At 38.3% G+C, this 17,099-nt stretch overlaps 1 protein-coding gene across 3 annotated transcripts in view; it reads left to right on the top strand.

Annotated features, from left to right (window-relative positions):
- Positions 1 to 17,099, top strand: part of MID1 (midline 1) — a 569,906-nt gene that overhangs the window by 167,145 nt on the left and 385,662 nt on the right. For all 3 annotated transcript variants that reach the window (XM_044391873.3, XM_048213242.2, XM_048213241.2), the window contains exon 5: positions 8,307 to 8,367. The gene's annotated coding sequence lies outside the window, so the exon portion shown is untranslated. The remainder of the gene's footprint in view (positions 1 to 8,306; positions 8,368 to 17,099) is intronic.

Here is a 17,099-nt window from a genome sequence, read left to right as displayed (position 1 = left end):
GGCTCATTACACTAATGAAAAACCTGGCATTGTCCTTCCACTGGTAAAGGTCTAAAAAGACATTCTAAGTTCCAAAAGGAGAACTTGGCAGAAACCAAATATAATTGTGAAAAGACACAATGCCCTGGGAGAAACCTGCCTTAAGCACAGCCAACTACGTAGAAACTTAGATCTTCAGGTTCTAATGGTGACTAATTGAATCCATGAGAGGCTGTGTGTGTAGGAGTCTCGAGTCTCCTAGTGCTTAAAATGCCATGTCTTCTAGAGTTGCCTTGAAAATGAAACTATAGAATTCTTTGAAGCTGGAAGTAATGCAGTGGGCTAACTTTATGGAATTGAAAAGTGAGCAAAAATGTTAATGTTTACTTTTTAGCTACACGAAAGGCAAATACGTGGACTGCTAAATTTTAAGCACCATGGTTCGGTAAGAGAGATGAATATTCTTCATGATGAAAACTCCTTTTTGCCCTCATGAAGGGGGCATTACCCATGATGATGACTCAGTGTTCTTAAATATTCTGGCAATTGATGGAATACATTTCAGTGTAATACGCCCTCCTTTTAGGACTGTTTTCCAAGTTTTCTTTGCGTCAACTTACACCCCCAGAAATAAAACACATACCTTGGCTGAGATCACCCAATCAAGGCAAAATAAAAAACAAAAAACCAAACCAAAACCCCCAAGCACGTTTAAAAGGTCTGTTAGGGATACTAAAAGCAAGAGTTGTAGAGCAGATTGAACTCTTCGAAACCTACACATTTTTTAACACAGATTTAAAAGTGCACCTTTGTTCCTGCCACACAAAAGAAAAGTAAACCTTTGTTTAATGGTTAACAATTTTTGGCAGCTACTACCTTTTAAACTACTCCAGGGCCAAGATGACTATCTGGAGAGGCGAATTACAGATCACTTAGGCAGGAGATTATGCCATGTTGACCCACTCTGAAGTTTGATTTTAAACAGTGATTATATTCTTGTTGTGCAGGCTACATTTACTTGAGCCTTGTTATCTGGACTAAATGGCAATAGAGCAAGCAAATACATTTGTGCAAATGTTGAAAAAGAGCTCAGGGGCTGTAGGGAGCCATATAACACAGCACGATGGTTCGGATTGAAGAAAAGTCTGGTAACAACCAAGAATTTACACTGAGATATTAATTTAAAAATTAGAACAGAACACACCAACTTGCTTATCTTTAAATCTACATAGTAATCTCTGGAGGTTTTTATGACTCAACCGTGAACTGAAATGGAGCTAATTCAAAATAAAGTCTTATCTGTTTCTAAATAAAGTAGAAGTTAAACTGGCATGGCAAAAATTCCTTATTTGGGTTTTATTCCAAAACAAAAGCAAAATTGCATTTGGCTGAAGTCCCTAATGCAAAACACACCCACACAGACGCTTTTTAATGGGACATTTTCTTAATTCTTAATCGTGTTGAGGGCCTACTATGAACAACCCTTGTTTGCAACAATGCCAGGTAAGAGAGGCATGTCCTTCTGTTAGTGGCCAAATAAAGAACCCCTTCCTGTGCCCTCGCCTCTGGATCTGTCCTCTCCACCCTACCCTGGGCTGGAAGTGCCAACCCATGTATTCACGGCCAACAGAATCAATCGGCCACACTGTTTAATAGCAGCAGCCATCTTGTAAGTGTTTTGATCTGTGGGTTAAATGATATGCCAATTCTGCACTCTTAATATCCGCCTTATACTCTCCAATTGCTGCTGTATAATAAAAATATAATTTTGAAATAGCTAAACTATAACTTGGGTAAAATCTGAACTAAGCTTAAACTATTTCTGAAAATTGAGTGGAACCTCAATCATTTGGAGGTAGGACCTCAAATTTTTTTAGCTTCCACCTCACATCATAAGCAAATTAAATTTAAACAAAGCAACTTTTAAAAAGACACTTCTGAGGCAATTGGGGATATTTGAGCATAGGCTAAATATTAGAGGAAATTAAGGAATTATCATTAATGTTGTTACTTGTGATTACATTTTTTTATTTTTAAAGTTATTCAAGGGATTCATATTGAAATACTTAGTAGTGAAATGAGATGAAGTATGAGATTTGCTTAAAAGGACTCCAGAAAAAACAAACCAGAAAATGGTGGTGGTGCTGGATGAAACAAATTGGCAAAATGTCGATCATCATAGAAGCTGGGTGAACGGTTTATGCAGATTTATTATACCATTCTCTCTACTTCTGTGCAAGTTTTTTTAAATGCTAGAAAAAAAACAATAATGGGAGCTCCTGGGTGGCTCAGTTGGTTAAGCATCTACCTTCGGCTCAGGTCCTGATCCCAGGGTGCTGGGATCAAGCCCCACGTCGGGCTCCCTGCTCAGCAGGGAGCTGTTTCTCCCTCTCCCTCTGCCCCTCCTTATCCTCCCCCACCCCACCGCTCGCTCATGCTCTCTCTCTCTCAAATAAATAAATAATATCTGTTTAAAAAAACAATAACAAGTTACTTGCCAGATAAAAAGCAATATAAGAAAACCTACCTAGGGTAATTTAGAACATCAAAACTTAAAGGGATCACAGTGAGATATCACTGTACATGTGTCAGAATGGTTAAAAATGAAAGAAACAAATAATATCTAGTGATATCAAGTGTTGGCAAGGATGTAGAGCCATGGGAACTGACACATTGCTGGTAGAAATGCAAAATGGTCAGGTCTCCTTGAAAAGAGTTTAGCAGTTTCTTGTAAAGTTAAACATAGAATTATATGACGCAGCAGTCCTACTCCCAGGTATTTACCCAGGAGAAATTAAAATTTATATTCACTCTAAAATCAGTATGTGAACATTTGTAGTGGCTTTATTCATAATTACCCAAAACTAGAAATAACCCAAACATCCTACAAGTGGTAAATGAATAAACAGTGGTATCTTCAGACAGTAAAACACTATTCAGGAACAAAGGGAACAAACTACTGATACGTTTGCTGTCTTTGGCACAGTGGTAGCCACCTTTCTGCATCTTGCTTTTCTTTGCTTCTAAGTTGACCATATCAAAGGAACATGTTTACACAGAAACATGTACGCGAATGCTCATTGCAGAATTATTCCATAATAACCAAACGGGGCAAACAACTCAAATGTCCATCAACTAATGAATAGATGGACAAACTATGGTTTATCCATACAATGGAATATGATTCAGCTAAAGAGGAATGAAGTGAATCATGCTACAATGTCGATGAACCTCAAAAACATTACGCTAAGTGAAAGGAGTTAATCGTAAAAGACCATATTGTATGATCCCGTTTATTTGAAATGTCCAGAATAGGCAAATCCATAGAGATTGCTAGGACTGCGAGGGGGAGGGGATGGCGAGTGACTGCTAGTGGGTACAGAATTTCTTACTGGGGTGATAAAAGTGTTCTGGAATTAGATAGTGGTGATGATTGCACAACGCTGTAAATATATTAAAAACCACTGAATTATTCACTTTAAAATGATGAATTTTATGTTAGGAGCAGTAGTCTTTTGGCATTTTTCACGAAAACATAAAATTATTGGTTATCTTTTATGGGTACAGATCACAAAGTCCTAGTGAACTTGGGATCCTGATGCCTGGTGTGTAGCAAGGATCCGACGTTTATGAATATTTCCCGAAAGCACGATTCTTTTGGATGAGAACCATCTCTGTTTAGTTTAAAGAGGTCATCAGGGGCGCCTGGGTGGCAGCGGTTAAGCGTCTGCCTTCGGCTCAGGGCGTGATCCCGGCGTTCTGGGATCGAGCCCCACATCAGGCTCTTCCGCTATGAGCCTGCTTCTTCCTCTCCCACTCCCCCTGCTTGTGTTCCCTCTCTCGCTGGCTGTCTCTATCTCTGTCGGATAAATAAATAAAATCTTTTTTAAAAAAAAAGAGGTTATCAAACTTCCTTTTCTCATTTATTCAGTTCTTTCATTAGAAGAATTTTACCTGAATGTTCCTCCAATTTGGACTGAGGAACCTCCATTCGAACTGAAAACTTTTCCTTAAAACTCTTTGCCAGTTGCATGCAACTCTCTGTGAATTCCTTCCAGCTAAATATTCCATCACTCTTTTGTTCATTAAAAGAAATGAATTCCAGCAGCTCGGCTTTGTAAACAACTTTGCAATAAAAAACAAGTGTTCACATTCAGTGAATGAAAACCATTTTAGACAGGAAATGGGCTTCAGGTTCCAAATTCAGTGCCTGTGTTCCAAACAGAAATGTGATTAGGAAAATATTGAAATGGGAATCGGGAAGCTTTTTCGCTAAATAATTAACTGAAGACTTTTCTGTTCCTTCAAAATTGAAAGAAATAGTGGATCTCACCACTCTACCTTTTTTATAGTTAAGGAAGGATTCCTGTATCAGATATTCAGGTAAAAATGAGAGGAATCAAATAGTATACTTTATTTGCTGGGATGAGAAAAGACTTTGAAACTCCTTCTGTCTGCTGAATACTGTTTCAGGTATCTGATGTGGGTGGGAGTGATAAACTTGGAATAAGAAAGCTTGGGTTCTAATCCCAGTTCTTTTGTTTTCCTGCTATGGGACCTTAGACTTGATGAAAAGAGGATAATACTGCCTAACTAGAAAAGTCACTGCGAAGTGTAATTGATAATAAGTAGAGGAAACCCAATGCATAGACGCTGATAACCCCAGATGTAATGAACCAAACTGAAAAATTTATGGAGTTGTATTATGTGCAAACCACCATGCTACTGGTGATGACACCCTGAAGAAAAAGCACTTAATATCCCTACCCTCACAGAACTTACAGTCCAGTGAGGGAACACTGCCAACTTCTTAGGCAATGAGAACATGGCTTTTCTTTTGCTTGGTCTTCATTCATCTGTATGAGTGAATACGGTGGCTTTCCATATGGTCGTTTTCAAGGGCACTACAAGTAAACAAGAATATTTTAAAATGAATATTGTCGTGATTGGGCAACCAAAGTGTTCAGACTAATAAAACCAGTAAGTGATACTCTGAATATTCAGTGGGAAGGTAAGTGAGAAACTGGAACAAATCAAGAGTTTTGTGAACTAAGTATTTCACGCAGAAGGAGTTGTCCCCCAGGTGTGGAACCAGAATCCATTAAGGAAAAGTTACTGCAATCCTGCTTTATCTTAGAGGTTTCCTTTGTAACTTTTGGACATGTTAATTTCATCAGCCCCCCCCCCCCGCTCCTGCTTTATGTAAATGTTAGATTATAACTCAAGGAGTTTCATAAATTTAACCACAAGTTTTGGAACCATTGAAGAATTATGTCAGCATCTTTCACATTTTTTTTCTTTACAAAGAGAAATCTGGAAATTCACTTTCCTCTTACAGCCAAGGAATTAGAGTGGGAAGTTTTGATCTAGATCAAAGTAGTACTGCTGGTCTTACTCAATGTTTATTAACCCAAGACTTTGAAGCATGAGGTTGACATTAGGTTGTTTGTGAAGCTCCTTGGTCCCTATTCTCCCACACATCTAGGTACTTATAGATTCCTGCGCATTTCATGATTTTAAATGGAATTTCTCCATGTATGTTATAAATGATGGTGTTCAGCTGCACAGCCCAGGAAATGACTGTGGATGTGATATTCCCTTTAAAATCTTGAACATTTCAATAATTTTGCATTTAGTTGAGAATACATGTTATTTTCTAAATCAAAGACTATGCTGTTCAAATAATTTACTCAAATACTGAGCTGATCTTTCAAAGCAAATGACCCACATGAAGGTTTCTAATATATACACCAAGAAAAGCCCCCGGGTATCTGGAAGTCACCAAAAAGAAACTGAATAAGGCCATTGCATGTGCTGAAAAACTTTCTCAGCTCATGACTTGCACATTTGTAGAAAGATTGCAATTTGAAATACTGTTGATTCACATTATTGCTTACTTGAGGCAACTAAATATTTCTGTATCCCAAGGCCAATGTGATGGTACCACCCACTTCTTTTCTATTGGAAATTCCAAGTTTTTAAATCAAAACCTCAGAGTGGAGTCCTAAAATTGCTTAGTGGTGAATATTTTTCAGTGAAGCCATATCTTAGAACCACATCTGCTGAACCGTAAGGTTTGTCAGGCTGTGGTCACCCTCCCAACTGCCCCATGGCCTACTTAATTTATGCCTGAAGGAATGCATGAATATAAAAATCAGAATATTCATAGCCCTTAGACTCAAATTATTCCATAGTCCGTTTACCGACATTTGGGTATGAAACTGTTATTTTATTTTTTCACAAGGTAAAAGCAAATTGCTGGCAAGTTTCTTACCTAAAATACAATTTGCTTAGTATTTCAACTCCAATGTTGCAGAGTGGTAGATTGAGACATGGATCCATGTATGTCTTACACCAATATTCAGTCTAATGAAATTGAAAACGTGAAAATGTCTTTTTGGTATTTTACTGAAATTGACTCTTTTACTTCAAATCAAATCTTTAAAGTATGACACAGCTTCAAAATTAATTTCCATGGAACTAATAAGACATTATGGAAACTGATGGTATTGAAAGGGATTTTTCTCTTTTTATTCATCCCCCAGATGAGTGGCTGTGTATTTTGCCTATCTTGCATTTTGTTCACATCTATGTAACTTCCAAATCTGTTAAAATTATAAAATATCATAAAATTAAGTTAGCAAAGAATTCCAAAATGTTTTCATGCTACTTGAGAATAGATATATAGAAATATCTTCACAGGCATTCCAGGTATAGAGAAAGGATTTCAAAAATTCAAGAAAAGCCCAGGGGGTACAAGGAAAATAGAATTGATATCTCACTCCTAAAAGGGTTAGTTAGTTTTTCTATATTCTTACTCTCCTTTAGTTCATCCTCCTCTATTTAGCCACCATTCTGTTCTAAAAGCTTATATTTCAAAGGTATAATGTTGAAGAAGAACATTAAACAAGACACCAGGTCGGAGATAAATCAAAGGATGGAGAAAATGTTAGTGTTTCCCTTATTTCAACCTACTGAAATAATTTTTTTAATGTTTTTTTATTATATTATGTTAGTCACCATACAGTACATCCCCGGTTTCCGATGTAAAGTTCGATGATTCATTAGTTGCGTATAACACCCAGTGCACCATGCAATACGTGCCCTCCTTACTACCCATCACCGGCCTATCCCATTCCCCCACCCCTCTCCCCTCTGAGACCCTCAGTTTGTTTCTCAGAGTCCATAGTCTCTCGTGCTTCATTCCCCCTTCTGATTACCCCCCCTTTCTTTATCCCTTTCTTCCCCTACCGATCATCCTAGTTCTTATGTTCCATAGATGAAAGAAACCATATGATAGTTGTCTTTCTCTGCTTGACTTATTTCACTTAGCATTATCAACCTACTGAAATAATTTAAGGCAAGAACTTGGTTCTCTGCAGAGAACTGGCTCTCCAAACATTTCAGATGTTTAAAAAAAAAAATACAGATACCCGGCCCACCATTGGAGATTCTGATTCAATAGGTTTTGTTTAGGATTCTGGGATTTAAAAAAAAATAAAGTTTGTAATGTGCAGCTAGGTTTGAATTTCCTAAAGATGCTTGATCATAAGCCTTACCAGGGAAAAATTTCAAAATACATGGGCTGGTAGAACCCAAGAATCACTATTTATCCCAAATTCCTTGGATGATTATTATGATCCTAAAGTTTGGGAAATGCTGATCAAGAGACAAAAGTGGAAGGCAGGTTTAAATAACTATAGAAAGTATGATACAAATGTAGATTTTGTTATCTTTCATTGTGTTCGCTGATGACATGTTTAGCATAACACATTTCTAAAACAAGTGTTGGTCTTGACTGAAAATAGTACTACATTCATCTTTGGAAGAATTTAGCTTTTCTGAGCTTATAGAGGTGGGAGGAGCCTATATAGGGAGCGTTATGAGAGAGGAGACACCTTCTCAACCATCAAAATCTTCAGGATCAACCCTAGGGCTCAGGGCACTGATATTTTATAGCCACCATTGCTTTATATGCAGCTCGTCTGTGTACAAAAGTGATTGTATTCTCATGAGATCGTGACCCCACTTTCTAGGATAAAGTCCTAAGATTTCAAGTCACTCCTCTAAGATAGGGTATCCCAAAGTGCCTATCATAGTATGTTAGTTCTATCTGAGGGTCATAGTACTGTGAAAGAGGTAATTCCATGAAAAATGAGCTGTGTGGACAAGTGATTTGGGAAACATGGCATTTTATATTCATCTCCTGGAGATCCCTAGCACATATTAGCGTATTTAAAGCTCTGATAAATCCTGCATGCCTAGTTACCATTGTTTAATCCACATTTTTCAAATTAATATAGAATTCTTTTTTTTTTTTTTAATAGAGTACCTGCGCACACTGGAGGATCTGCTCCTTGGAGAAATCTTGAGGAACATTGTTTTAAGGTACTAATATGGTACTGACATCTAGAATTATTTATGGGGTTTAATACTGATGACAAGGAATAGGCATTTACTCTCTCCTAAGAAGATGAAATTAAATAGAAAATTAGGTAAACTGAAAAAAATGCATTTGTTTAGTAGATGATGGAAATGACCACATAGGACAAAAGAAATTTTCGGTTTTATATGTCTGTTTATACTGTGGGGTTTAGGGAATCAAACAAGTTACAGAACTCTAATTTCTAAGTTGAACAAGAGGCACGCGTTAAATACTACTGGGTACTCTTTGCTCATTTGGTTGCCATGGACGCTACCAAGGTATATAAGCAGAGCTTATAATAGATTTGTGATATTAATAGTGAATGTTTATTGAGTCCCTAACATGTGGTGGAGTCTAATCTAACCCTTTACATCTATCATCTTGCTTAGTCCCTACATTAGCCATGTAAGGTAAGTACTGATATTATGCCCATGCTTTCTGGATTAGAACTTTTCTGAGTCCTACTGATAATTAGTAGTGAAGATGGCATGTCAGGCCTGAGGGTTTCACTCCAGAAACTCCACGCGTGACCATTATGCTACAAGGCCGCTAGACTGCACCCATGGGTCCTGGCTTACTACGCATACAGAAGGAAAGATTACTGGGCTTGGGGGCTCATCTAAAAATTCCCCATTTTCTGAGGCCTTACTCTAAAATCTCAGCTTTGTTCAATCTAAAATATATTTTTAAAACGTGTATTTCTATTTTAATCCATTTTAAAATATATAAATATGTATGTGTGTATGCAGCATGTGTTATTTGGCTTCGTCAACATACACATGATACATGGAATCAGTATACATGTGTGTATCCCATACGTTTGCTTGAACGAACGTTCCTACCTCTTCAAGGAAGCTCCTACCCCAAGCTTTTGTAGGAACTCTGTGTTTTGGGAAAAAAGCGTGGCCAAGTTCATTTTTACCCTCCGACTGCAGTGACAGGCTACATGTGAAATTTCAGTCTCGTTTGGACTCTGTACATGGGCGGATTTCATAGTCTGTCATTATTTCCCAGCAACATGGAATTAAAGGTCTTGCCTTGTGTTTGTTGGCAACTTTTGGTTCCTCGGTCCTACTGAGATACTATAAGCATGAAGCAACCCTGCTGGGTTACTGGGAGTTTTAGTCTAGTGTACTAGATATGATTTCAGGCAAATCCCACTTGTTCGTTTTCTCTTGGTTAAGTTTGCTCTTCTCCCATCCCTGTGGGCTTCTATCTCTGAATATTTGTTTATGATTCTGTTGTTTTAGAATGCAGGCTTCCTTGTACCATGGGATCCTTTCAAAATATGAAGTTGACCGCGAAGATGACAAAACATTCTTATTGAATTATCTTTTCTTCTGTTGCCTTATTCCCTGCAGTTTCTTGGTAGGGGGCTAGGGCAAGGCTTGCTACTGACTGGGTGCCAAGCTGTTCACCATATCACGTGTGTCGACCGTACACATGGTGAGCGCTCCTGTGCGGGACTGGGGTGTCCTTAAATAAGCCCCTTCGCTTCCAAATTCCTTCCAGGATGACTTGCCCACTTCCTGTCCTGCTGATCGCACCCTTGGAAGGGATTTGAAGTCTGGAGTGTCTTTGATGTTTTCTTCTGGCCATGCCAAAGCCTCCCCAGGAGACAACAGGCTCTCTCAAGCCTGTGCAAATGGGTTTTTAAGTCAGTGTGTCTGCCAAGCTGTTGTGTTTCTTTGCTCTCTCTTTGATGTCCATCTAGCATGGTGCCTTGTATGCCTCACCCAATGCCTGGCATGCAGCAAATTCTCATTACCATTGCCTCGGTATGGAAACATGCATGGAAAATATTTCTGGAACTCCCTCCTACCCATCCCAAGTTTATTTCCTTCTTCCTGTTCCGTTGCCTTCCCTCTCCCCTCTACCATACAGACATTTGCCAGATGTTAAGGAAATTCAGTAAATTGAAATAAAACAAAACAAACACGTAAAACCAAGAAGAGATAAGAATGCGGTTTCTTTAAATAACAGACTGCAGGGTTGGAGTAAATGGAAGTGTCACTTTACTTATATACTGAGAACTCACAGTTTCAAGGCTTCGGACCTCCTGACAAGGCTTTCGACTCATCCAGTGAGCCCAGTTTAAATATATTCTGTTCTTGTTCTTTCTGGGGTGTGAGAAGAGTATTTATGGAGGGGCTGATCCAAAAATGAGGTGTTAACAAATCAGACAATCCCTTTCACCACCTATCGACACGTACACAGAGGTCTACTGGCAACTTTCACCACATTCATTTTCTTTTATGCTTGCTAGTTGGTTTCCAAAGGAATTTTTTTTTCACGAACAAATGAGTGAAGCAAAACACAAGGGATGTGACTTTAAAGGATGCTATGTTAAATTTAGAGTTTGGATAAAGCACCGATGTCGTTAAAAATATGCGGGCATATACTTCAATTCCTAGACGCTTAGACATCAGAATGTTGCAGTATGACTCCCCGGGAGGGAGTACAAAGGAGGATGTTGAGATGTGGACATGCTAAGGGATTTGAGTCCAAGGTCATTGCTGAGTCATGTTTTCTCTCAAGACTCTAAGCATTCTTTTCTCTTTCCTCTTGTTTGGTGACTGCAGCTCTGCTTCTTCTGAGAATCCCTGACATTCTTCCTTTGCAGCTTGAATTGTTCTGCCTGGTGCGTGTCATTCTTGCGTATTTGGTGTTTCCCTCCAACAATTCCAGCAGATGCTTCTCGTTCCTTTCCACTTTGAGTGTCCACCAAGCATGCCTATTTGTGCTTCAGTCTCTGCTGTCGAGTTCATCTTGGTTGATATCTACAATGAATGACTTGCCAGTAGTAGGTTATTAAGATGAGCCTAGTTTGGGCAGCCTTTAGCCCTAGCAGTATTTCCCGAGGGGCTGGTCAGGTTATAGAGAGCCATAAGATTGGTGGCATCACGTCGCTTGGAATGATAATAAATAATGCAAAGGAAGGGGCAGTGCTTAGGTGATTACGGGCAGAGCTATTACTTCTGTTTGCTCTTCATTAACTATGGAATGGTGAGGAACAGAGGCACAGATAATGCCGACACCTAAACACGATATTTGCATGTGGCTTCAGGGTGCTTTCTTGGCAATGAAATTCAAGTGCGAGCCTTTCGATGTTCCAGACATTCACACCTCACACACCAGGGGTGTTTAAACACTGGACTGAGGCACAGGGCAAGTTGTCCAGATTACTTCTGAAGTCCTTTCTTCAAACCTCATTTGCGGAAGATGGGCTGCAGCCCATTCTCTACTGCTTCTTCTTTTTTTATTATAATAATATTTTTCATTATATTATATTAGTCACCATACAGTACATCCCTGGTTTTTGATGTAAAGTTCCATGATTCATTAGTTGCGTATAACACCCAGTGCTCCATGCAATACATGCCCTCCCTCCTTACTACCCATCACCAGTCTATCCCATTTCCCCACCCCTCTCCCCTCTGAAGCCCTCAGTTTGTTTCTCAGAGTCCATAGTCTCTTATGCTTCATTCCCCCTTCTGATTACCCCCTTTCTTTATCCCTTTCTTCCCCTACCGATCTTCCTAGTTCTTATGTTCCATAGATGAGAGAAACCATACGATAATTGTCTTTCTCTGCTTGACTTATTTCACTTAGCTTCTTGTAGCCTCCACTCTTCTGGTTGAAGATACGTGTTTTCGCAGTTCAAGCTGCCTTTCAAGTACAAGCGAGTTCATCATTAGAAGTGTCAGCTCAGCATTTCTGCCACTCTGTGCTTCCTCCTTCTGGGGAGAGCATAGATCAGAAAGTCTTGCCAAAGAAATGTTTGACACACAGAGTATGGTCTCTGGCAATGCTCTTCTTTCATGATTATGGCCAAATATGTTTTCAGAAGGAAATGAATACATCAATATATGAATAAATACAGCAATGTACAAATATCAAATATACAAATTTATTAAAAATTTATATTTATTGGGATGCCTGGGTGGTTCGGTCAGTTAAAGCATCTGCCTTCGGCTCAGGTCCTGATCCCAGAGTCTGGGGATCGAGCCCTGCGTTGGGGCTCCCTGCTCAGCGGGGAGTCTGCTTCTCCCTCTCCCTGCTCTTGCACTCTCTTTCTCTCTGTTTCAAATAAATAAATAAAAATCTTTTTTTAAAAAAAATGTATATTTAGTTATATATTAATTTGTTTATTTAAAAGAAAACCTACTTCTTGCTAGAGTGAAAGAAGGATTTGCCTATGATAAAAATCATGGAAAACAAGGAGTTAAGGAAACCATTGGACCAAACGTCCAAACAACAAAAAGTGTTGCTCTAAGTACACAATATTTATGAAAGTTTTATAATATGCTTGGCACCATCTTAGATATACTGGTGTCTGAAAAATAAATACAAGAGATTATCTTTGCAAACAAAGGCTTTACTATTTTAAAAACAGAAACTGCGTTGGGCACCCAGATGGCATTCCAAAAAAGCTGAATGAAAGAATACGCCTTCAAATTATGTTGGTCATAAGAAATAGAGAAAATAATGCTTCACTTTCACTTAATGACAAAAACAACATAAATTTAGAAATGTTCGCTCACGAAAAGTAGTTCAGCGCTTCCTTAGCAAACATGTCCCACTCGGCAAAACTTCTAGTGATTTACCATCCTGTCTTTGCCTAGGATATACTAATAGCAAATAGAGACCGAGAGAAAGAAAAAGAGAATTAGGCAAACAGGAGGGCCCTGATTCATTTCAGAAATGTATTTCCATTCAACCATGCCTAAAGCTGATTATAAATTATTAGATTAAATTGTAGTTTCTTTTGAACCCCAAATGGGACCATTCAGATGATGGTCAGAAGACAAACTGGAACACCAACCAAGCCTGCCTTACGCGTACTTGAGGCCACTGAGATTAAATTCTACCGCACCCTGAGTGTTTCAGCCGACTATCAGATGTAACTGGAAACACTCAAGGTTCTTAGACATGAATGTGCTAAGCTTAAACATTGTTTTCTATACAAAGATTTTTAGATTATATTACATTATATATTACGGTACAGCTCCTCCTATACCCACAAGCATTTGCTGATTCTTTTGCTGTCTCCCTTCTCCTGGGCCTCTTAATACTCAGCTGCTGCCCAGGTGTCTGTCTAGCTGTTCTATAAAGAGTCTGTGGTTGATAACAGAAAGGATTGTTTTTCCTTTTGGCTTGGGCAATTTGAATGGCTGTGTTAAGTAGCCCATGACACTAACCCAGGATATGTTGGAAGGTGATGACACAAAGGACTCAATCTAAAGACCAATTGTCTGCTCTCGCATCAGATTGTCCCCAGTTTTGCTTGACATGTAAGAATGGGGTAGAAGATTACAGTCATTGGAATTGTGTCAATTTGCCTAACAGCCTTGTTTACATAGAATGTGAATTGGACATATTATGTGCTCAAGGGTGAATGGATCTCAAGTAGTGAGGTTTAACAGAACGTAATGTATTTGGATGGGTTCCCCAGTTCTCGCTACTGGAAGCTTGACCCTACTGTCCTGTGTGGATGTAAAGGCACCCCATTAGCCATGGTATTTTCTGCTGCTTGTATAGAAACTGAAAATAGAAAGCCAGAAAGAAATTTGAGATTGCAGGTAAACCCTCAGCTCCAGAAACCCTTTGTTACAAACAAGAAGGGACATGTGCTCATTATTTTCATGTAGCTAACAAATAGAAGTTCAACTTAAGTTTAAATGTAATTTAAACTAAATTCCTATGACAACTCTTAACAGGTTAATTAAATTTGCTCAGGTGCTTAAATGCACTACCGGGCGTATTTTGTGTAGTTCTGTTCATCACACTCCAGAAAAACAATAATTATAGAAGAGGTAATGTACATTTGTGGGAGGGGGTCACTAACATCTTTTTCAATATTTAATGTGTGCTGGACCAGTGCTTCTCAAATGAATTCTAAGTAAAATTTTAGCGAATCAAATCCAACAATATATTAAGAAGCATAACACATCATGATCATGTGGGGTTAATCCCAGGAATGCAAGTTGGCATAAAATATGAATATCAACCAATGTAATTCACTATATTAGCAAACTAGAAAAAGAAAGAAAAAGCCGTATGATAATATACACAGAAAAAGCATTTGTCAAAATCCAACATCCATTCCTGACAAAGCCTCTCAGCAAATAGGAATAGGAGAGAACTTCCTCAACCTGATAAAGGGCATCTATGAAGAGCCCACAGCTAACATCATACTTCTGGTGAAAGACCAAAAGCTTTCTCTCTAAAATCAGAAGCAAGATCAGGATGTCTATTTCATCACCTCTATTTAACATTGCACTGGAGAGTCTAGCCAGAGAAGTTAGTTAAGGAAAAAGAAATAAAGATTGGAAAGTAAAAAGCAAATTCGTCTATATTCAGAGATGACATCATAGCCCACGTAGAACATCTGATGGATCCACGTATTAAAAAGCCACTGGAGCTAATAAATGAGCTTAGCAAAGTTACAAGACACAAGATCAATATACAAAAATAATTATACTTCTGTATACTGGCATGGAACAATAGAAAATTGAAATTAAAATATCATTTACAATAGCATAAAAGAATGAAATGCTTAGGGATAAATTGGATGAAATAGCCAAAAGAAACATGCAGTGAAAACTATAAAACATTCCTGAGAGAAATTAAATAATTACCTGCATAAATAGTCAAATATGCCTTATTCAAGTGTCAGAAGACTCAATCAATATTGTTAAGATGTCATTTCCCCCCAAGTTGGCTAATAGATTCAATGCAATCTTAATCAAAATCTCAGCAGGCTTTTTTATAGATGACAAACTGATTCTAAAATTCATATGGAAATATAAATAACCTAGAATAATCCAAACAATATTTTAAAAGTAGAAAAAAAGGTAGGCTAACACTACCTAATTTCAAAAATTATTATTAAGCTGCTATAATCAAGCCAGTGGGGTATTAAACATGTAGACAAATAGGGGCACCTGGGTGGCTCAGTAGGTTAAGCGGCCGACTTTTGATTTCTGCTCAGGTCATGATCTCAGGGTCCTGAAATCGAGCCCCATGTTGGGCTCCATACTCAGTGGGGAGTCTGTCTGGGGATTCTCTCTCTTCCTTCTCCCTCCGCCTCTCCCCCTGCTCGTTCTCTCTCTCTCTCTCTCTCTCAAATAAATAAATAAACCTTTAAAAAAGATAGACAAATGTATCAATGGAATAGAATGGGGAATCCAGCAATAGGCCTACATATCTATGGACAACTGAATTTTGACATAGGTTCAAAAAACAGAGAAATCATAGTCTTCTCAAAAAATAGTGATGGAACAATTGGATGTCCATACACATTCAAAAAAAAGAAAAATGATACTTTGATCTATATCTCACACCACATATACAACATATACGATCTGTGATCAAAATGTAAAGCTTAAAACTGTAAAACTTCTGTAAGAAAACACAACAGAAACTTTTCATCTTGGATTAGGCAAAAACTGCTTAGATACAACACCAAAATAGGATCTATAAAAGAACACATTGATAATACAGACTTTTTTTTATCACTTTCAGAGGTAGAATTTAGTGATTCATCAATTGCATGTAACACCCAGTGCTTATTACATCATGTGCCCTCCTTAATGCCCATCACCCAATTATCCCTTCCCCCCACCCACTTCCCCTCCAGTAACGCCCAGCTTGTTTCCTAGAGTTCAGTGTCTCTTATGGTTTGCCTCCCTCTCAATTTTCATCTTATTTTCTTTTTCCTTCCCTTCCCCTCTGTTCATCTGTTTTGTTTCTTAAATTCCACATATGAGTGAAATCATATGGTATTTGTCTTTCTCTGACTGGCTTATTTCGCTTAGCATAATACCCTCTAGTTCCAGCCACGTCATTGCAAATGGCAAGATTTCATTCCTTTTGATGGCTGAACAATAGTCCATTTGTGTGTGTGTGTGTGTGTGTGTGTGTGTGTGTGTGTGTGTATGCCACATCTTCTTTATCCATTCCTTTGTCAATGGACATCTGAGCTCTTTCTGTATTTTGGCTATTGTGGACATTGCTGCTATAAACATTGGGGTGCATATGCCCCTTCAAATCACTATATTTATATCCTTTGAATAAATACCTCGTAGTGCAATTGCTGGGTCATAGGGTAGCTCTATTTTTAACTTTTTAAGGACCCTCCATACTGTTTCCTACAGTGGCTGCACCAGTTTGCATTCCCACTAACATAAGAGGGTTCCCCTTTCTCTACATCCTTGCCAACATCATTGTTTCCTGAGTTGTTAACTCAGGTGGTATCTCATTGTGGTTTAGATTTGTATTTCCCTGATACCGAGTGATGTTGAACATTTTTTCATGTGTCAGCCATTTATATGTCTTCTTTGGAGAAATGTTCATATCTTTTGCCCATTTCTAGGCTGGATTTGTTGTTTTGGGGGGATAATACAGACTTGATCAAGTTAAAAATCAATTTGTTGAAAGTCACAGTTAAGGAATCAAAAGACACACACAGACTACAATAAAATATCTGCAAATCATATATCTGATAAAGGACTTGTATCCAGAATGTATAAGCAACTCTTAAAACTTAATCATGAGAAAACTAGCCACCCATTAAGAAATTGGCAAAATTCTTGATACATACGGTGCTCTTCTCCATGCCTCACTTCACTGACCCAGGATCCTTCCATCATGTAGGATTACACAAAGGATCCATAAAGTGGGAATTAATTTT

Source organism: Ursus arctos, chromosome X, assembly GCF_023065955.2.
Source record: "Ursus arctos isolate Adak ecotype North America chromosome X, UrsArc2.0, whole genome shotgun sequence".
NCBI classification, from domain to species: Eukaryota; Metazoa; Chordata; class Mammalia; order Carnivora; family Ursidae; genus Ursus; species Ursus arctos.
The sequence above is the reverse complement of the archived record's forward strand: the minus strand, read 5'-3'. Positions and strand labels throughout refer to the sequence as shown.